This window comes from Pteropus medius, unplaced genomic scaffold (assembly GCF_902729225.1).
Source record: "Pteropus medius unplaced genomic scaffold, Ma_sr-lr_union100, whole genome shotgun sequence".
Lineage (NCBI taxonomy): Eukaryota > Metazoa > Chordata > Mammalia > Chiroptera > Pteropodidae > Pteropus > Pteropus medius.
Window position 1 is genome coordinate 3,967,509 of NW_024350924.1, and position 23,491 is coordinate 3,990,999.

The 23,491-nt window shown below is 36.2% G+C and overlaps 1 protein-coding gene across 1 annotated transcript in view; it reads left to right on the forward strand.

The window, feature by feature from the left end:
- Positions 1-251: 251 nt before the first annotated feature.
- The window catches only part of RAP1A (RAP1A, member of RAS oncogene family), a 60,936-nt gene continuing 37,696 nt past the window's right edge, over positions 252-23,491 (forward strand). Inside the window, exon 1 of the mRNA XM_039841190.1 lies at positions 252-369. The gene's annotated coding sequence lies outside the window, so the exon portion shown is untranslated. The remainder of the gene's footprint in view (positions 370-23,491) is intronic.

The window sequence follows — 23,491 nt, forward strand, 5'->3', positions numbered from 1 at the left end:
AACCTTCAGACCCTTCTTCAGATCATTTCCAGCCTTGGGCACCTCCAGCCCCTTCCCATCTTTGCAGAGCCAGACCTCCCCGCTCCTCCCCCACCGTTCTCAGTTTTCCCCACCCCTTCCTGCGCGGCCCCTTTAAGTAGACTCCGGGACGCCGGGGAAAGGCGGGGCTGAAGCCCCGCAGACGCCGATCCGGAGGGGCGGGGCGGAACTGGGGGCGGGGCCTGCGTGCTGCGTGCGTGCGCGTTCTGGAGGCGCCGCCGCCGCCGCTCTCGAGGCCGCCGCCGTCGCCGCGCAGAGCCGGAGCCGGAGCCACGGCCGAGAGGAGGGAGGAGGAGGAGGCGGCGGTGGAGGAGGCGCCGGACCGGGGGGGTGAGTGAGGGGCGGGGAGCCGGAGCCGGCCCCAGAGGGAGCGGGGGGCGCGGGTCGGCCCCGCCGGGGCTGCGGCGGCTCGTGTCGCCGGTCAGTCCCCGGCTCCCCCTTCCTCCTCCGCGCTCCCTCGGTGTCCGGGGCGGCGGCCCGGGGGCCCGGCCGGCGGGAGGGGCCAGGGCTCGGGGAGGCCCGGCCGCCGCCGCCAGGGCCGAAGTCAACCACGCCCGCGGACCGAGCGGGTCGCCTGTGGCCAGGCCTGCGGGAGACGGACGGGAGGGGCCCGGGCCGGGTGTGGGAGAGAAAGAGGACATTGTGTCCCCCACCCTCCAACTCCCGGAGGTGTCATGGCCCAAGCCCATTTCCCTCGCCATCTCCCCGGACACAGTGCCCTCGTCCCTCGCTACCCAAGAGATGGAGAAGACTGGACATCGCTGCTTTATTCCTCTTCTCGCATGTCCCCAGACTAGGTTCAGATCTTCCTTCAAACCTAGCTCTCCCTTTGGGGGACACGCGAAGAGGGGATTGAAGGTTGGGTGAATTTTCCGTCCTCCTCCGCTAGCGAGATGCGGGTAGATGGGAGCGTTGCCCTCTCTGTGTTCACTTCTGTCAGGGTCTGGGGTCTCCTTTGCCTTCCTTTATTCCCTCAGTGCCCAGGGCTGACATCCCTACATCCCACCCCACCTCCCAGCCCCTTTCCCGCCCTCTTTTCTCCCAGGTTTTCCGTAGCATGCCATGTGTTCGCCTTTCCGGCGTTGCTTTTTTGGGTCTCTGCTTCCCTGAATTTTGCAAGGGACGAGGTCCGTGTGGTTCTTGTCTTTCTTCCAAGTGGGGCTGGTAGAAGTATCGCTTGCCCTTTCACTCAGGAAGTTAAGGGACAGTGTCTTCAGCTGAATTGTGTAATTTACTTCTATGGGGAGAAGATGAGGGGAAGACACTGGTGCCTAAAAGATAGGATCTCCTTACAGGGCTAAGGACCAGAGTTTAGGGGACCTTTTGACCTCTTGGAAAAAAAACTGCCGTTGAGCGGTTACGTATTTCTTTTTAGGAGGGAGATAGTTTTGTCATTGCTTTGAAGAAGGGAGGATATAAGAAATGAAAGGGAATAGTAAGAGGGCAGGAGGTTAATGGGCCACAGCCTTACAGGTGTCCACAGTTTTCTGCTTCCTGGGCGTGGGAGGATGATTTCTGTTTTTATCACTGTAACAGTAACTATCAGCTCTTAGTTTAATGTGGGCTCTTACCTTCAAAAGCTTGCTGAAGGGCAGCCTTAGAAGGGATGCTGCTGGAAACAGGATTTGGAAACTTTCTTTTGGTTTCCTGTCAGTGTGTGAGGGCGGGCATGCGTATGTGTAGTATTCTTTTGATGTAATTGAAATCTGCCATATTTTGACATCATAAGAACTAAATCAGGCCCTCAGCGCCTTTGTGTCTTTATTATGATTTCCTATAACACTTTCTGTTTTGAAATTATACTTGCGTTGGTTGACATTCTTTTTTTAGTCTGGTGTTTCAGTGAATCTTGTTTCTTCGGTATTTTGAACTGTGTACTGCAAACTATGATTAGATGTAAGGTATTGATCATACAGTGCCTGACACATGGTAGACACTCAGTAGTTCTTGAATGAATTGAATGATTTCAAAGAAGCGTCTAGGTATTATATATCTCCTATCCTTTTGAGAGGTAGCTTACATTTGAATCTTGCATTTCACTTCCAATATATAAAATAGTAATTCTTGACCTTTTCTAGGCCAAGGCACCTTTGAGAATATGATGAAATATGTAGATTCCACAGAGAAAAAATAGGTATTTATGCACAATATTTTACAGTCGGTTTCAGGGCCCCTCGGAAGCCAATCATGGTTACCTGTCTCAAAAGTTAACTAGAATCCCTGAATATTATTCAGTTCCATATTCGAACTGCTCAAAAGCCTTTGTTCACTTTCTGTGTGGCCTCAGGACTGACACTGTTTACACTTACAGATTAAACTTTTGGTCTTTGGGAATAAGATTTAAGAGTGATAGTTATTACCATTTTGTGGGAAAAGTTCTCATTAATAACTATTACCAGTCAGTAACAGTTATTGATGGCTTCTGAGGAACTAAGACTGTTATAGTCGCTTTTGGCAGCTTAAAATCATAATCACGACTGACTTATGATTTTTATTGTATGCACTTGCGAGCAATATGACAGCACTTGAAACTTCACAAATCAAACTATTCAATTTTCCTGTTCCAAGCTTTTTCATGTAGTTAATAATTATTGTATTGACATTCAGTGTTAATTCAACAAGTGCTTTTTGAATGCCTATTATGGAAATAAAACAAAGTCCTTACTGTCATAGAGTTTATATTCTAATCAGGAGAGATGGGCCATAACCTAACAAATATAGACTATGTCAGATGATAAGAACTGTGTAGAAAAGTAGGGTGATGAGATAAAGAATCACTGGCAGGGAAGGGTCAGGCAGGGAAGACATGAGGCTGGAGTAGAGACCTGAAGGAAGTGAGGGATGTATGCTCGCTCCCTTGTGGAAGAAGGTTACAGGCAGAGAGAACTGCAAGTGCAAAGACCCTCCGTTACCTTTTTTTTTTTAGAACAACCAGGAGGCCAGTAAGCAAGAAGGAAAATAAATTAGAGAGTTTGACTTGAGGTTAGAGAAGTAGCTGAGACCACACTATAAGGCCTTGTAGGCTGTGTTGAGGACTTTGGTTTTATTTTGAGTGAGATGGGGAGACCACTGGAGGTTTTTGAGTCGAAGGGAGACCTGTTATGACTTAAGTTAGTTTGAAGCATTCTGGCTGTTGTGTGGAAATCAACTCGGAGGAGAGTGGTAGAGGGGAGAGTGGAGGAAGCAGGAAGACCAATGAGGAGGTTAATCTTTTTAAATCTTTTTCAGTGGTTGCAAAATAGTCCATCTACCTGCTGTTGGGCATGTGGGTAGTTTCCTCTTCCCCCTGTTAAAAGAACAATGAAATGAACACTTTTGTATATACAACATTTTCTTTCTGTTGGAATATTTCCTGGGGAATTGATTTCCAGAAGAAGGCCTACTGAGTCAAAGTATGTGAATATACTTGTGTTCTTAGTGTATCTATGAATTCCTTCAGAGTAGGTTGTACTAGTTAAAGTGATGGTCACAGTCGTTGACCTTAAGTTTCATGGCAGTGTCACTTTCATTGAGTATTATTATTTACTACTTAGAAAATAATTTGAGTTATAGAAGAGATCTTATAGATTCTTAGGTTTGATTTTCCAGTAGCTTGCATTTAGAGTTCATATATTTTTAGTTCACCTCTCTCTTCAACATTTAACAAGGTGCTAATTGTTGGGGATAGATGAATTACACAGGATCTCTGCCCTCTGGGAGGTTTACATTGTTTTATTTTGTAATCTAATAGTTAAATAACTTAAAATCTTGCCAGTGTTCAGTGCCACCAATGAACTTTGTTAGTATGTGATTGATGATCTTTTCTATAAAATCAGCATTCCAATCAAGCATTTAACTTTTCATATTGATAATTCCTTTTTTTCTTACAGAGATTTTTTTTTGATATCTGCAATTTGTTTAATTTTGGTTCTATATGTCTTTAGAATTTTACGACTATAACAGCCCCATATTTTGTTCTTTACAATAAATTATACAACTAGTACTTTGTTGAGAACTCTCTTCAGCTGAATTTTTTAATTGTTAATTCTTTTGTTATTCAGAACACAGAGTATTGTTTCTGTTAAATAAGTTCAGCATTGTATTTTTGAAATTTTATTTATTTTTTTGAGGGCGATACCAGTCTGTTTTGATAAGTTATACCACTGTGAGGGTATTGCTCAGCATTTCTGGTTCTGAAATCTAGGTGGCTTTATTTGGCATGAGCAGGGGAACACCAACATCTATAAATTGAGTGGGTTGAACTAATCGAGTTACCTACAAGCACCTAGCACTGCATCCCCTACATGCTAGGCACCCAGGAAATGACCACTGAACCTCAGATAACCTCTAAGCTCCCAGTACTAAAATTCCCTTATTTTAGAGGGTCAATAAAAATATCTCATAGAAAGCATTTATATCTTAATGTTGTGGTGGGTTTAAAATTGTGAACATAAACTTACTTCCTCCTAATGTTCCTTTTCAAATTAAACTCTTCAATTTTAAAAAGAGTTATGGCACATTTCCAAATATTTTCTGCTTATTCTGTTATATACTGCTGCCTGACTTAATGCCAGTTCCATCGTATGGGAAAGATTAGTGTTCAACATAAAAATACTTAAGCTTTCATATGTTACTGTGGTAGATGCAGTATCTGTTTTTTTCTTTTTCGTAATTGAAATTTGGGGGGTTTTTTTTGTGCTTTTCAGTCTTTTCATGTACAGAGATATTATTGGCCCATTCACATTTTGAATTTTTCTGATAGTGGTTATGGGTTTACGCTGAATGATTCAGACTCTCTCCAGTCCCCTTCAAACACAGTTTTGAGATGACTAGTTAAGAGGGCATTTTGTTTCAAAGTTAAATGATCTAGATGAGTATTGAACCTGTAAGTTTAGCTTATTATGATTTTCTGACCAAGAAAGTTCAACAAAAAACTATGCCATGCTCTAATTTCTGCTTAAAAATAGGCCTTTTAGAGGTAGAAGGCACATGCATGCACCAGTGAGAAAAGGAAATTGTGTGTGATGATTAAGGTGGAGTTGAAACAAGAAATAGTGTATTTTTATAAGTGGTCAAAAAATATTTTACTATAATTTTCAGAAGTACATGATATACACATGGAGGATTAATTATGTTCTATGAAATTAATGGCTTTTTTTTGTACTAATGACTTATTTACTTAGGCCGTATAAATTTAGGTTAGATAAATCTGGAAAAAAAATTTCTTTGCATATCCAATTTTTCCAGATACATTCCTATTTCTAGCCTATTTACTTCATATTGATAGAGAGTGGTTCAAAGTGTAGCATGGTAAAATTAAACAAATTTGGAATTAAATATGTAATCCATGTTTAGTTTCAGAATATATTTAAATCAGGCTATATTTTATAAGAAGAAGACTTTACCAAACTGCATTGTAACTGATAAAAGATGTTGGATTAATTAAAAGTGCCTTACGTTGAACTCACAAACATATATATATACCTATAACATTTATGGTTGTTTGCAGTACTATGTCGTATTTACTTATTCTGGTTGTAAAAAATAACTTTGCTCAGGATAGAACTGTGGTTTAGTTATCAACTACAAAGGTGTAAAGTTAGAGAGGCACAAAGAACTGGCTACAACTGTTTCTTTGGACAAATCCCAAATGCTGCTTGTAAGATTCTAAATTAGCAGTAGTAGGAAATTCTCTCTTACTGCAGACTGAACATTTCAGAAGTGTCAGATATGTAATCTGGAGAGTAAATTCATTCACTGTATTTTCAGTGATATTTTAAAATTCATTTATAAATAGAATCATTTCATTCTAGACAAGAATTATAGAACATGAAGGAAGCAACCATAACTTAATTATTTTAGCAGTTGAAATTTAATCTGTGGATTTTATGTAGTTTTTAGTATCTAGCTCAAATCATTGATGTCTTTTGAAATACCTTTTTAAATTCTATTGTATGCTTGTGAAAATATTGCATAATTTTATTAATAGATTTCAGAATCAGTCATTGAACAGATGTTTGAGTGACCCAATATTAGACTCTTTGATGGAAACTGAGATGTGAGACTGTAGTTTCTATTTAAGGAATTTATAGTCTCCTAATTTATTTTGATTGCCAAACCTGACATATGTTTTATAAATAAATGTATTTTCATGGTAGAATAAAAATAGAATGATACTCATTTTCTAAGTAAAATATTTTAAATTCTCTGTTAGTTGCTGAACAACTGTCTCTGTGGTCTTATTTTCTAACTGCTTTTTAGCACTAGAGCAAACCAGTTTCCCAGTAGTTTAAAATATAGTGAAATAAAAATTGTTTGCTCTACTGCCTATTTTACTTCAGTTCAAGGCTTTTCTACTCCCCCCTCCACCCCCCCAAATTGCTTTTCTGCATATATGCCACACTGGAGGGAAGATTTTTCCTTGTGTAGCTAGCAGTTTTAATTGTATGTTTAATGTGGTGTGGATTTTTTTTTTTTTGTAGTACAGCTTAATATTTTTTTACACTGATTAAAGTTATCCTGTGCCACTAAAGTTAACTATCCACTAGAACAGAAATGTGCATATAGCTAAAATGCGTCAGTGTGCATTTTTAGTGAATGTTGGTAGCTTGCCAGCTTTATTTTCAAGTTTCCCCCTCCAGACCTGTGATGTACTTATAAGGCAACAATGGTATATTTAGTTAATTTGCAAAATGAAAATAGTTTTTCCGATTTTTCCATTTTGCATGTTTTGAGTTAGGATTAATTGGACATTTGTTCTTGTAAATAGACATACAATAAAACAGTTCATTTAACTGTGGCGCTTTCTGTTGGAGCATTGGCTGACTTTTAGATGGTGAACCTTGTGCAATTTCATGAACACTACTGAGTTTTGGATGGCATTTACATAATCTAAAAGTAAACGCAAGCATAACAGAAACTGGAAACAAAAATTTGATATTTTCTTTGCAGTAGGAAATGTAATTTCAATTCCTAGTAATATGTCCTTGTTAGGTTTAGGATCATTTTCAGTAATTATAACTGCTTAAACATTGTTTTCCTGTTCAAAATAATTCATGTTCCACTGTGGCAAATTAGGAAAAGAACACAAATGTAAAGAAATAATTGAAAATCATCCATAAACCTGTCACCCAGAGATAATTACTACGAACATTTTAATGTATATTTTTTTTGTCCTCCTCTTATATAGATTTTTTTAATTTTTTAAAAAATTGGAATTATTCTTTCATATAGACTGTTTTGCCCCTGCTTTATTCTCTGAACAGGATATTGGTCTCCTACCTAGTGTGGGATTTTTAAGTTGATTCTTTATAATAGTACTGCTTAAATAACACTGGGACAAACATTTTTGTACACTTATCTTTGATTGCATCTCTGTTTTTTTGGGTTTTTTTTTTGTTTTGTTTTGTTTTTTTAGGATAGATTCTCAGAAGTGGGATAACTGGATCAGAGTGTGGTTACCCTGTGTGTAAGAGTGTGTGTCTCACTGCACCTTCAATGACATTGAGAGGGTCAGTTTTTACAATCTTTGCCAATTTGATAGATACCTTTTACAGTTCTCAGGTGGTAATCACAAAATCATATTAATCTGTAAAACCATCATAGTATATGATTAGTAATTTGCAGTCATTTTGAAAAAGTTGGTTAGAATGAATTTCTTTGAAAATGTTTTAGGTAAAAGTAATCTTTGTGACATAAAAAGATATTCCTTGCAGTTACTATTTGAACATCGTTCTTTTGTTAGGATGAAATAGCATTTTAATATCTCCCTTTACTAAAATGGCAAATATGAGAAAGCTTATTTTGTAGTATATAGTAAGTAGAAATATTATGTAAAACTAAATTTTTTCAGTTAGGCAGCCTGAATTCAAATCCTTGCTTTCCCACTTATGAAGTACATGATTTGAGGCAACTTACTGGGTGTATAATTTGAGGTAACGACTAAATATATGATTTGATGTTTCTGAACTTTAGCTGTCTCATTTAAAAGGGGAAAAATAATACCTACTTAATAGGCTTGTAGAGAGGATTCAAAATATGCTGTAGGATTGCTTGGCACATAGTAGGCATTTAATAAAAGCTAGCTATTATTGTTAAATTTGGGTGGGTATTTTTTGTTTTTGTTTTTTTGCCAGTTTTGGTGGGTAGGGCAGGAGATGTCATTTGTGTGGTCTTGTTTACGTGATGAATGTAGAAATGCAAAATGGCCATGAGCAATGGCAGCTGGAAGGGAGTGGTAGACATTCTTTGTGGTACAAATGACTTGCTCTGATGTAGAAAGTTCAGGACAAGTTGGAGGACAGGAGACTAATTTGACAGAAGCCTAGGCTTTTATAAATAGAAAATATGGCGATAAGGCATAAAGACTGATTGGGGCTAGACTTTGGTAGTCGTCGAATGCTAGGTTGAGAAGTCTAGACTTTATTCAGGAGTGTAAGTTTTGATTTGAGGAATATGACCTCATCTTCTGGAAGATGAAAGAGACCGAAGACAGGGAGGCTGGTTCAGTAACACAGGCAAGGCAAGGTATGAGCATTTAAAGGGAAACAAGGGGAGGTTTTGTGGGGAGTCGCTGGGAGTCACTGTTGTGACGATTTCTGGATCTTCTCAAGAGTACCCAGTTTGGAGACGAAATTCAAAAGAAAGAGTCTGAGGCTAAGAGATGGCCTACATGGAGTTAGGCAGCCTCTGAGAGAGGCTAGAACTCAGTACCCTGTGGTTATTGCTACTTTTTTTTTTTAAATTGAAAAGTCAAAGATTCTTGTTACTTCATCAGTGAAAAGCATATGTTTATGCTATTCTTTTGACAAATTTATAGTTTCCTGAGAAATTTTACTTACTTAGCATTTTAAGTTTTTAGTCAGCAAGGAATTCTCACTTTTAGACATTGTATTTCTGGGGGGCATTATCTTAAAAAAATTTCACTGTAAGGTGAAATTCTTATGCGTGTTGTCTTTCCAGCATTTGTGAACGTGACTGGACTTTAGAAACATCCGTTGTGTGAGCAGAAGTGATGAAAAGTGAAGTATGGACTTCTTGTTTGTTAAGCAGCTTAGTCAGAAAGTTGAGGGCAGTGAAATATGGAGCAATGGAAAATAGGAAATTGAATCTATGATCTTTAGAAAAAAATATTACTTTTACTCTTCTCTCTCTTCTCCTTAATTTCTTAATTAAAATAGTTTGCAAATGACATTCTTAGTTATTTTTGTTCTTAGCTGTAACTCTATGCTAATTGTACTTTCCACTTGGCTGAATGTAAGCAAGTTTAGCTTAAAGGTTGATATTAATATTTCTTTTTGACCGATCAGTAAATTCACATAAGCTGCGAATTATCTACTTGCTGTCTTCTTTTAATATTACCAGTTGAGAAAAAAGCAACCCCCATTTAAAAAAGAAATAAATACAGGCTTGTGATATAAGGTATTTGCATTTTTTAAATCATTGGGTTGTTACACTTTTCTAAATCTTTCTTTTAGTTTTCAAATATTTTTTAAACTCAGAAATAAAGTCCTTATTGTTGATTGTTACTCAACTCTCTTCCCTTTAAAACTACCTTGAAAATATTTTTTTATTATAGTCACGTGCCACATAATATTTCTGTCAATGACAGATCACGTATATGATGGTGTTCTCATAAAATTATAATGGAGCTGAAAAATTCCTTTTGCCTAATGTCATATTGAAACCCATTCATCTGTGCTGATGTTGGTGTAAACAAATCTGCGTTGCCAGTTGTAGATAAGTATAGCACGTACAATTATGTACAGTACATAATATTTGATAATAAACAACTATGTACTGGTTTATATATTTCTTATTCTCTACTTTTTATTGTTATTTTAGAGTGTATTCTTTCTATTTATTGAAAAAAGTTTGCTATAAAACACTATGGCAGATCACGCTAGCATCAGCCTCATACACCTCATGTTTACTGTGTTCTTTGATTGCATCACTGTCTTGTGCTTGATTTAATTTAGTATTATTTTAAAAGTTAGTGTAGCTCAAGTGTACAGTGTGTATAAAGTCTACAGTAGTGGACAGTAATGTCCTGCACACTTACCACTCACTCACTGACTCACCCAGAGCAACTTCAGTCCTGTAAGTGCCCTTCATGGTACGTGACCTATACAGGTGTACCACTGTTTCATGCCGTATTTTTACTGTATCTTTTTATGTTTAGATATGCAGATACTTACCATTCTGTTAGTTACCTACAGTATTCAGTGCAGTAATGCGCTGTACAGGCTCGTAGCCTCAGAGCAATAGGCTGTCCCATACAGTCTAGGTGTGTAATAGGCTAGATCATCTAGGTTTGTGTAAGTGCACTCGATGATGTTTACACAGTGATGAACTTGCCAAATGATGCATTTCTTGGAAGGTATTCCCATTATAAAGCAGCACATAATCGTAATAAGTAAATATAGCACATAATATTGGGGATTGCGTGTTACTTTTTACAAATAACTGTGTTTTTCTTATGTGAAACTGCAGAAACCCAGATCTGGTTTAATTGGATGAAATTTCGTTTACTCAAGAGACCTTTGGTATTCAAAAACAATTATTTAATGCCACCAACTATAAGATTCCAGTTGAGTAGTTTGAATTGGTTCAAAGATATTTCTGTTTGTCAACAGAAATCTGAACTACAGTAATTCTCCTAGGACTGACTGCTCTTACCCTTCCTTCCTCCTCCCCAATCATAGCTGAGAACAGGATCTTCTCTGGTTTGGGCTATTCTGGCACTGTCACTGTGATGGCAGCTATGGCTTTCCCAGTATGTATGTCTTACATTCTTAGAAGTCTGCTTGCATCTTGGCAGGAAAAATAAGTTATTAGATTGAGTGGCTAGCAGCTCATGATATGTTATTATAAGAAATTATTTAAAAATTAATGATAATTATAAAAATTATTTAAAACTCAATTTTATATCAGTTATACCTCAGTAAAGCTGAAATTTTAAAAATTCATTCAGTTTTACATGAGGTGACATATGAAGTGTGTGAAACATTAATAGACTTTCATATCCTTCTATACCAAAGGATTAAAATAAAGGAACATAATGCCTACTGGTTGAATAGAATATAGTGTACATTTTTCTTATTCTTTTTATCAAAAGAACATTTTTTCTTATTCCTTTTGATTGCTAAATATAAGTTCTTAACTAAAAACTCAGAATCCATCCCACAAATAATCTTAAACAGTTTGGTTAGTTATCCAACAAATATTTATTGAATGATTGTTGGGTATCTGGTACTAGTCTAGGAACTGGAGATAGAGCAGTTAATAAGACTTGCTCTCATGGCGCTCTTTGTACCAATGGGGTTTGGTGGTGGTGGAGAGAAAGGTAAACAAACATAAGTGAACAAGATAATTTCAGACGTCACGAGTGCCTTGAAGAAGCTGTAACAGGATAAAATGATAGTCATGGAACAGTTTAGATTGAGTGTTGAGGAGAAGCTCCAAGATGATGGTATTTCATAAGAGACTCGAATGACAAGAAGCCAGCTATGACCATCTGCAAGAAGAGCGAACCAGGCTGAGGGCCCAGTTGGTACAAAAACCTTAAAGTGGAAAGCAGCTAGTCAGATTTGAGAAGGCCATTGTGCTAAGCTGAGAAGAGATGGGTAGATGACGTTGGCAAGGGACAGATCACATAAGTCTGTGGTGAAGGATTTGGATTTTGTTCTTAGAAATAACAGGAGGCCACAGGATATTAGTATCCGCCTTTATGGATAAATGTGTGTAACGTCAAAGGTGGTATTACTAATGATAACGGCTTAAAACAAATCCGTAGGGTAACCAGTAATTTCTCTAGACATAGAAAATCACTAACTTATGGTACATAAATGTTTTCCCAGGGGTATGCAGATGTAGAAATGAATTATTTTTAGTATTGCGAACAGCCTGATGAAAAGTATACATTTACTCTCAATAAATTTATACAGGTGAAATTTATGTATCTTTGCTTTGACCAGTAATTATACAATGTCTCAACTCTTTGGAGCTAAGTATCACAAATTATTGTCATGCATTGTGGTGATTTGCAGGCTGTTAATGAAATAAAACATTGTACTTAAACCCCAAGAACCTAACATTTCATTAGTTTTTATGCCTTTGACAATTTGAAAGTTCCAATTAGCCATTACTTATCTGATTAATAAAATGTCAATACAGTTGGTAGGCAAAAATCTTCAAAGACACGGAATCCATGGAGAATAGAAGATATTTTTTATAGTAACGTTGAGAACCACTGATAAATGTCTTAATTTCTAAAGCGCCCTGCAGGGAGAAGAGGACTAATATTTTCTTGAAGGTAAAACCCTTACATCTCATTTAATACACACACAGCAGATCTGTGAAATAAATATTGTCCAGTTTTTACAGATGATGAAACAGTAATTATATAATTTATGAAAATTCACAAGCTCTAATTATAAAGAATATTGTTGACAGTGAACTACTAGAAGCTGGGATTACCATAATAGAAAGCATAAAATAGATGATCAATAAATATTTGTATTTTGCTTACATGCAAACATAAATGAATCAATGATTGAGTCAGTAGGTGAATAACAGAAGACCGCTTCTATCACTATAATCTTTCCTTCAGTATAATATACCATTTTTCTTCCAGGTGAAGAAAATTCTTCAGAAGCAATTTACTTCACCCGTCTTTTTTCTCTACAAAGCTCTTTCCTCCCCCATGAAGTTTAAGTTACTTAAAATAAATCACACAATAAAAATCCCAAAGGGGGAAATAAAGACCAGAAACATGGAAACTGTCATTTTCACTTAGATGTTAACTGAGTCATCTATAACGTTTTCAGCTTTTTAAAAAAAAAATCTACTTTAGACCCTTGTATTTACATTCATGATATTGTCTTCTTTTGGTTCTGTTTGTATCTAATTTTTTAAAATCTTAATTTGCTGTAGTTTTCTGAAATGAGATGGTAGAACAACAGAGTTAAATGATTTTGTAGCCAACATTAGTTGTCCATCTTCTCTCTATTTCAGTTGAACGGGGCATGTGTTTCTGTTTTTTATTAATACCACCAAGTGTGTGGTTTGTTTAGAAATATGAAGTGATAATTCATTTAATAGTAGGGTTAAAAAATACATAATGGGATAAATTTTTTTTCAACTGATGTTAATAACCAGGCAGACTGGTAGTATGCAACCTCTGAACTGTGTATTGATAACAGTTTCTAATCCTTCAAATGAGTTAATATTTTAAATTTAAGTTTAGAGTTCTTTCAAATGAATACCAAATAGGAATGGATACCTAAGGGATGAAAGTAGATGCAGGAAATTGAGAGATTGAAAGAAACTATTTTAGTAGGTTCCGAAAGTAGAAACCTTTACACGTGGAAGTTGCTATGCATAACAGTGGAAAAGAAATTTATTTTCACACACACACAAAAAAGAAATGAAATTGATGAAATGAAGGCTATGAGGAGATAATGTTGAATGGGTAGAAAAGACACTTTAGGTTAGATGTGGCGGCCTACAGGGACCTTCAGAGAGGATATGATGAACCTCACCATTTATGGCAGTGTTATCACTTATTGAAGTATGGGATCTGTCTTGTTGGTTTGAAGTCTAAGTACAATAAATTTAGAATGAAGAGAATTTTGTGAAGAAGGAACTTTTAAAAATGTGTTTCTAGCTGTCTGAGACTAAGGCTGTAATATGACAGGTTTATAAAAGATAACTATATGATATTTTAGTTCTCGATATCCTCAAAGTGCTCTTTCTCCTCCTGTTTTTTGTGTTTTTTTTGTTTTGTTTTTTGTTTTTTTGTGGGAGATTTCTGTATGACAGCTTTTAGACTGCTCCACTGTTGTATCCCACTGCTCTCCATTCTCGTATAATCAGTTTAGTAATGACATACCTATCTCCCCGGTATGAAATTTTCATGCTTCAGAAACTTGTTTTGCACATAGAGTACAAGTAACAATTTGCTCTCTAGATGTGTATATCTAAAAATTGATGTGGGTGGAACTTTTACAAATTTAATTATTTAAGAATATCAGATTAACTTAAAAACCATGGGCAAGTGAGTTCGGAAGGTGAATCTTATGTCTCAGACCAATCTTTATTTTTTGTTTAGATTTTCAGGTATTAAGTTACTTTGATGGTGTTTCTTTTATATCCAAATAAGTCCAGAACTTAAGAAACTCAAAATTGGTCAAATAGCATCCTGTCTTTTAAAAAGTTCCTGTGCCTTTTAAACATTGAATAACACAATTGGGACAAACTCCATTGTAAAACATCCCTTTGAATTTTAAATAAATGTTTAGTTACTTCTCACTTAGACTCAAATGTCATGATTTTTACATTAGAATATGACAGCATTATTACTTAAGAACCAACCAAAATCTGCAGTTGAAACCATGTGTTGGAGGGTTTCAGATGATATAGTTATACTGTTATTCCCATTATGCTTTAGACTTGGACTGCTGTCATCAATAGAACAAGTTTGAGATTGTGTCACCACTCTGTGCCATCTGCTTGCTGTGTATGTAAGCAATAGGCCTTAGACACTGGAAATAAAGAATCATCACTTTGTGGTATTCTTAGCTGGCTTCACTTAGGTTCAAGTGTACTAGGCCGAGCTTGTGTCTACAGAGAACTGTCAACAATTTTGATCTTTTGCAGCCATACACTTCCATAACCACGTGTTTAATGTCTTCTCTGTGTTGACGTGTTGAAGGTGGACATTTGAAGTTTTTTAGTAGTGTAAATAAAATGCCTATTTAATCAGTACAATTTTTAAACGATTGTTTTAAACATTCATGTACTTGCAAAAAAATTCTTTAGATGAAGGACCCACCATCTTTTCTCCACCTTGTGGTTTAGTTTTCACAGTAACAAACTATTTTTTTAGTTCAAAGTGTTTTGTAGAAAATCAGCCAAATAATTGCATTTGTCAACATATTTTAAAAAGTGCTCTGTTCTTACAGGAGAAAAAGCAGATTACTGATGTTTACATAGAATGTTTTCAGTTCTTATTTTTACAAAATACCTGTTCATATGTAAAATATAGGCTAAAAGGAAACACCAAGAGGAGCAGAGTTTTCATCTTCCATTGGGATTATGGGTGACTTTTATTTTCCTCTTTAAACTTTTTATTTTCTGAACTTTATACATTGTTCATATATTTTATAATTAGAAAATGAAAGTTCTAAAATGAATCCATAATAGAATATAAATTAAATTTAATAAAAGTTTTAAAGATGATTCTTAGGGGATAAAATGAGTTCAGACCTTTACAAAGGAATTAATAAACACTGCATTCCTGAGGTGAAATTATATGTAATGATAAAATCTGTACTTTAAACAAAAACAAGCAAAAGTAGGTTGCCATTTTCTGGGTGCAGGGAATGAGAGAAATGGGAAAAGTGTTGTATCGTCGATAGGAAGACTTAGCAGACTTTCGTTTGATTCTTCTGACTCAGGTTTGCCTCAGTTATATTAATTTATATACTGTTCTATGGATACATTTTCTACAGGATTTTAACTTATTTATATAAATGGTATGCCACATCTCACTTTGAACACTTGGTCATTGGATAACATATTTGTGGTCAGCAGGCAAAACAGTGGTTAAAGTGTGCATATAGTACCTACCAGCTGTTACGTCACATCTTAATTTCAATTTTTTCATCTGTAAAGTGGAAAAAGAAGAGTACCTATTTCTAAGACGTGTTTGAGGATTAAATAAGTATTCCTGGCATATAAAAAGCGTTAAAATATTATTACCGCCATTATTATTACTACCACCAAAAGTTGGCATTGATATCTATAAGAAATTGAAGTAGGAGATCACTAGGGACTTTAGCAATATCCTACATTTTATATATCCACTGTTTGACTAACCCTGTGTATTCTCCTTTGTTAAGTGGACTAGACTGTTATGCAGTTAGGCAGTTTCGTTATTTATGTATACAATAAATCTTGGCATTCATGGCTTAATGTTTTTTAGGCTTTCTCTTTTTCATTCCTTTATTTTCCTGCTTTGATGTTGGCAGTACTAGATTTAATTACTGTAACTTTATAGTGTTGTACTTTTATATCTGGAAATATAAAATGTTCCATTAAGTAGGCAGGTATGCCTGTATATTTTTCAGATTACAAATTACAGTTTTAAGTTTGGCTAGGTGTCGGTGTTTTTTTGTGTGTGTTTTTATTTTTTTAAAGAAAAGTATCTATTTTAACTAGGCTGGACTGGAATAATACAGATTTTTGAGGATTTACATTTTTTGACTTGAGACCTTTAGTGCCCGGCAGTAATTCAGAAGTTTGCGTTGCAAAGTGAACAAACAAGCTGTTGAGCTGTGAGCTTTTGGGGGCTATCTAGAAACCACAACATTTCTGTCCAGTATGCCTTTCAATCTTTGGTTTATTGATTGAAGTATCGTGGCCATATACTCTCTGCTATCCAACTTTTATTCCTTTTAAAAAGAGGTATATTCTTTTTACGTTTCTAGTAATGTCCTTATTTTAGATATCCTGTGCTATTTCTGCTAATTTTTTATAGAGCTTCTTTATGTACTATCTAGAGTTATTTATATATTTTTCCGAGGTTTAGAGTCTCATGAATTGAAAATATATCAGAGTAGATACTATATTAGGTAATACTTGTGAATCAGCCCTTGATTTTCAGACTCTTAATCTAGTTAGTATTTTTGCTGGATTCAAGCAGGTTTTTTTTTTTTTTTTAACACTAATTTTTTCTGAGGCAGTTTCTCCTTTAACTGCTCATACCATTACTAAAATCTTTAAATGTTGATTCGGACCCTACTTACTATGATTCTATTTTATGAGCTAATCTTGTTTTTTCAAGACACTATCGAGTGAGACTTTCGGATGCTCCTAGTGTTCTGGAAGAGTTAGTTTCCCTTTGTAATGAAAAATCTCTCCTGAGAGTACTACACTCACCACTAGGAGGAAGACTAGATTATAACGAGTGTCTTAAGTGATATTCAGTGCTTAGACTATACAGATAGGACTGTTTTCTGAGTAGCCTCTCTTGCAGTTGAGTTGTCACCACAGCTAGCTTGGTTAGGCTCATTACAGAAGTTCACCTTGCTTTGGGGCATGGTTCTTTGTCAAGCAAAGTGGAAAGCCAACTGTTTTCCCTCACAGCAGTGGTCTTTTTTTGCTTGGCATGTTTAAAAAATTAACATCTCAAATGTGATTTTGCTTATTGAGGCTTGCCATTCAGCTAGGTTGGAGATTTTATTCTTTGGTGCAGAATTTAACTTAATCACTTCGTGAATATTCGTGAAACTGGGTCCTTTACTCAGAATGACCGCAGCAAACATGGCATCCAAGCTTGAGCCTTAACACCTTTTCCAAGTGTGTGTGATTGCTCAGATACTGCTTTACCACCCTATTACCTGCTCTTTTGGTTTCTGAAGCCTGAGGCCGTATCAAAAGCTTCAGATTTCATTTAAATGAATAGTCCATATAAGGAGGATATTTGATTTTAACTAAATGTAAAATTATTAATGATTATAATTATAAATTAGACTGTATAATAGACATTTGTATTTGTAAAACTTCAAAATGACTCCACTTCATTATTTCCCATAATTTAAAATATTTTCCCCTTATACTAAGTGTTGTGATAAATTACTACCAGTAAGACTTTCATTAGTAATAGCCATCTGGTGGAAAACATTCTCTAATATGTTTGTTAGAATATACGTCTCCACCGCACATAGAAGTTGAAAGATTTTGTTTTGAGCTCTGACAAAAAGTAAGCTGCTCTCCAAGACAACAAAGTAATTTTTACTGGCTCTTTATATAATTATTTTCCTGTTGAAAGTATAATTAAAGTAATCCTTGAACATCCTTTTAGTCATACTTTTTAAATAAATTCATTATTTTTAACTAAACAAGGAATACATTATGAAAAGAAATACAGATCAAGTAAAAGCAAAACTGATAATTGTGTATCTTACAGATACATATGCTATGTATCCTTCCAGAGATTTCCTGTCTAAATATATAGAAATATTTAGTTTGTTTTTATACCTGTTTTCTTTTTTAATTCTTCAGCTACAGAGGTGAGACACGAAGACTAGACATGTTCTTTGCTAGCATGTATAAATAAAAATGGATTATTCAATGATGAGTTTTGTTCAGTTCCCCCGTCTCTACCCTCGCTCCTCCCCTCACCTGTATTCTTTTAATCACCGCTCTTCTTGAAAGGAGAGAAGTTAGTGTGGTGGGTTTCAACCCTGGCCTGGCTGTACGTTAGAATTAACCGAGAAGCTTTGAGAAGTATTCACATCCTGACTTCACAGTCCAGAGATTTTTATTAATTGGTCATGATGAGGTAAGACATGTGGGAGGAGAACATGTTTTACCTTAGCCTGCCTATGGAAGCTTCCCTGAGCTGAGTAAGATTTGGGGGAAGTCAGTGAATGAATCCAAGGAAGCGTCTTCCTCAGTTTCTTGCCTTTAAGGAAGACAGGCATAGGTCTTTGTAATCCCTCAACTTTTCTGAGAAATGCACTGCCACGAACTTCTTTATTTATTCCAGTATTGGTCCATCTACAGAGTTTGTAATACTTTAATTCAAAGGAAAATCAACGTCATTGATGCAGTGCAAATTAAATAGACAAGATGAGTGATAAAGCAGTATGGTGTTGTGGTTAACCACACAGATGCTAGAGCCAGACTTCCTGGGTTGTAATCCTAGTTCTGTAATTTATGTCCATTGAGTTTGGGCAGGTTTGTTTTAGCCTCATCTATAAAATGGAGATAATAGTCTCCACCTCATGGGAATATTGTGAGGGTTAAAAATATTAATATATGTAAAGTGATCAAAATAGTATTTCATACATGGTAAGAACTCAGTAATACTTACAATTAATTTATTCATTGTATCATCTTTTCTAACATTTCCTACTCTTTTCTTGCCTATTCCTCCTGAAGATAAGTTCATATTTTCTGCAATGAGCTAGTAGAGCAGGAGTAAGCAAACATTTTTCTGTAAACAGCCAGATAATAACTATTTTACGTTTTTAGGGCTATATGGTTTCTGTTGTAATACTCAATTCTGCTGTTGTAAGACCGATTACTACTTACAAAACCAGGTTAGTAAAAAACTTCCAAAAAACAAAAGTCTTGGACTGGATAGCTTCACGGGTGAATTTAGCAAACATTCAAAGAAGATTTAACACTTATGCTCAAACTATTCCAAAAAATTCAAGAAGAGGAAAGGCTCCCAATCTCATTTTTACAAGGCCATTATTACTCTGATTCTAAAACCAGACAAAGACATTATACCAAAAGAACACAATAGGGCAGTATTCCTGATGAGCATAGATGCAGAAATCCTCAACAAAATATTATTAGACCAAATTCAACAATACGTGAAGAAATCATACACCATGATCAAGTGAGATTTATTCTTGGGATGCAAGGCTGGTTCATTATGTACAGATCAACATGATATACCACATAAAATGAAGAATAAAATCATATGTTCATATCGATATATTCATAAAAAGCATTCGACAAAATCTAGCATCCATTAATGACAAAAACTCTCAGCAAAGAATAGAGGGAACATACCTCAACATAATAAAGGCTGTATATGACAAACCCACACCTGACATCATATTCAAAGGGGAAAAGCTAAAAGCGTTTTTCTTAAGATCAGGAACAAGATAAGGATGTGCACTTGCAGCACTTTTATTCAATATAGTGTTGGAAGCCCTAGCCACAGCAATTAGACAAAAGAAATAACAGGCACCCAAATCGGAAAAGAAGGAATAAAACTCATTTTTTGTCATTAGATAACATTAGATAACTATATTTAGATAGCTATATTTAGAAAACCCTAAAGAATCCACCAAAAAGCTATTAGAACTAATAAATGAACTCAGTAAAGTAGCAGGATACAAAATTAATGTTCAGAAATTACCTGCATTTTTATACACCAGTAAAAAATTATCAGAAAGAGAAATTAAAATAATCGCATCTACAATTGCAGCAAAAAGAATGAAATACTTAGGAATAAATTTAACCAAGGAGGCAAAAATCCTGTACTCAGAAAACTATAACATTGAAGAAATTGAGGAAGATACAAATAAATGGAAGCATATACTATGCTTATGGATAGGAAGAAATAACATCATTCTAATGTCCATGCTACCCAAAGTAATCTACAGATTCAATGCAATCTCTGTCAAAATACCAATGGCATCTTTCACACAACAAATAACTAGAACAAATAATTCTAAAACTGACATAGAACCACAAAAGACCTGGAAAAGCCACAGCAGTCTTGAGAAAGAAAAAGTTAGAGGTATCATACTACCTGATGATCAGTCTGTACTATAAGGCTGTAGTCATCAAAACCTGCATGGTACTAGCATATACACAGACAAATGGATCGATGGGACAGAATAGAGAGCCCAGAAATAAACCTACGCCCATATAGTCAGTCAGTCTACAACAGAGTAGTCAAGAATATACAGTGGGGTAAAGAAAGTCTATTCGACAAATGGTGTTGGGAAAACTGGACAGATAACATGCAAAAAAAGTGAAACAAGACCACCACCTTACACCGTATACAAGAATAAACTCAAAATGGATTAAAGACTTTAAGACCTGAAACTATAAAACTAGAAGAAAACACAGGCAATAAACTATCTGACATTGTTCTTAGTAATATTATTTTCTGCTAGCTTTGGGCAAGGGAAACAAAAAAAATAAATGGGACTATTTCAAACTGAAAAGTTTTTGCACAACAAAGGAAACCATCAACAAAATGGAAAGACAACCTACTGAATGGGAGAAAATAATCACCGGTGATATACATCCGATAAGGGATTAATATACAAAATTTATAAAGAACTCCTGAAACTTAAACACCAAAAAAGCCAGACAATTCAATTTAAAAAATAGGCAGAGGACATACAGCTGGCCAACAGACATATATGTGAAATAATGCTCAGCATCACTGATTATCAGGGAAATGCAAATCAAAACCAAAATGAGATATCACCTTACACATGTCAGAATGGCCATCAATAAATCAACAAACAACAAGTGTTAGATTGTGGAGAAAAGGAAACCCTCATACACTGTTGGTGGGTTTGCAAATTGGTGCAGCCACTGTGAAGAACAGTATGGAGGTTCCTCAAAAAAATTAGAAATAGAGCTACTTTATGACCCAGCAATTTCAAATCTGGGAAAAAGATACTGCCTTGACGTACCTAGTGGGCATCGCACCAAATGAAATGAGTCGGATAGAGAAAGACAAATATCACATGATATCATGTACATGTGGAATCTAAAGAACAAAATAACAGCAAAAGCAGAAATAAACATAGATACAGAGAATATTTAGAGGGATACTAGACGAGAGAGGGATTGACGGAACAGAAAAAGGCAAAGAGAGTAAGAGGTACAAATGGATAGTTGCAGAATAGATATGGAGGTGTAGAGTGTAGCATGGGGAAGATGGTTAATGTAATAAATACGTAAGGGGGAAGAGGGGTACTAGATTTAGTGGTGTGATCACTGTGAGTTATGTGGATCTCTGATCACTGCTATACAGCTGAAACGAATATTGTATGCCAACTGTGATTGAAAAACTAATTGAATTGTACAGTGTAAATACAAGCAATTAATTTTCTATTATATTTCAATAAAGACGAAAAAATAAAAATGGAAAAAAAAGAAAAAAAGAAATGAGCATGCAAATTTTAGGAAGCCTGAGGAGAACCAGAGCAGTTTGCAGTGGTCTGGACTTAGGTAGCAAGAATAAACTGTGTTTAATCTACTACAGGCAGAATCCTGCTCTAGAGTCAGCTTCTTAGAAAATTCCTCCTGATTGGCCCAGCCTGCAGTTAGGTGAGATGTCTCCCTTGCCGGTGGTGGGTGGGACACCTTGGTTAACATTCGCAGTAGTACCACAGTGAGGGAGGGAGCGTAGGGTTATTTCCGAGCAGGGAATCAGGATGCTGTTACCAAAAGGAGGAAGGGATACTAGACATGCAAAAATAACAGATGTCCACTTCGCCAACTCCTGATACCTACCCACGTAGAGGGACAGCTGGCGAGGCGGACCTGGACCGGGGCCAGATCATGAAAAACTTTGCAGGCCCTGATAATGAGTTTGGGCCTTATCCTCTAGAGTAACGAACCTTTTGGGGGTCATAGAGCCCACTGAGAATGTGAAAGTTTTGGACCAAATTTTGGGCCCTCTTTCCTACCTTCAGAAAATCATACTTGTACTTTAGAAAGGTGTGGTTTTTTGTTTTGTGTAGCATTTCAAGAAATTCTTGTACCTTGTAAAGTACATCAATGGTTGGTGAGAAGAGGGGCTAGTCACTTAACCCAAAAGGGTAAGAAGTCATAGGGAGAGGGTGGTATATACTATTTAAGGATTTTAGGCAGCGAAACCACACTAAAGCTGTATTTTAAGTGATTTATTCTGGCTTATATTTGAAGGATGGATTCAAGGAGTGTAAGATTGGATACTGAAAAACAATCACAATATTCCATCTCCCTCTGCTTCCAATACTTGCATGTTCTTAATTCTTAATATTCTTCACAGAAAGATTTAGCTAAGAGATAATGAGGGTCTTAATTAACATAATGGTAATAATGATGAAAAGGGTAAACAATTTTAAGAAATATTTAAGAGATAAAAACCATAGAACTAGCTTGGCTGTTGATTGCATATGGGAAACAAAGTCAACTCTACGTTTTATGTTTCTGGCTTGTGTGACAGAATTGCAGAGGGCAAGTGAAGGGGCTGACGTTAAGTATGAGGAGGGACAACTTTATCCTCTGAGTGGCACTTGAAGAACAAAGACAATAGTGACTAGACTTGATAAGTGTATTATAATGAGGGGACAGAAAGAGAAAGGAAGTGGAGCAAAGGCTGGTAAAAGGACATCAGTACAGCACTGAGGGCTTAGGCGAGATTTCAGACCAGGAATTTGTAGTAGTGACATCAATTACATAATGTGATTTTCTCCAGCAATGAAGGAAGAATTTAAGATTCATTCACGGTTATACAGGTGATTTGGAGGGAAACAGGAATACATGGAATAGAGTGGCTGGGCGAACCACCTCCAACAAAGATGGTAATGATGATAAAGAGCACTTACAGAACGCTTACCATGTACTAGGCACATTTATAAGTGTGCTTTAAAGGTATAACTCATTTATTCAAAAGGACCCTGTGAAGTATGCACTATCCCCATGATGAAACTGAAGCACAGAGAGGTTAAGACATTGCCTAGGATTACAGAGCAAGTAAAAAAGTGACAATAGTTGGACTTCAAACCCAGGAAGTTAGGTTCCAAAGTCTATGTTTAACTACCATATTATACTCATGATCACTCCTGGAGTCCAGGTTTAGGAGAGAAGGAGATGATAGTCTGGGAGACGATGAAAGGATCAAAGTGTCTGCAGTTGCAGTGAGGTGGACAAAATT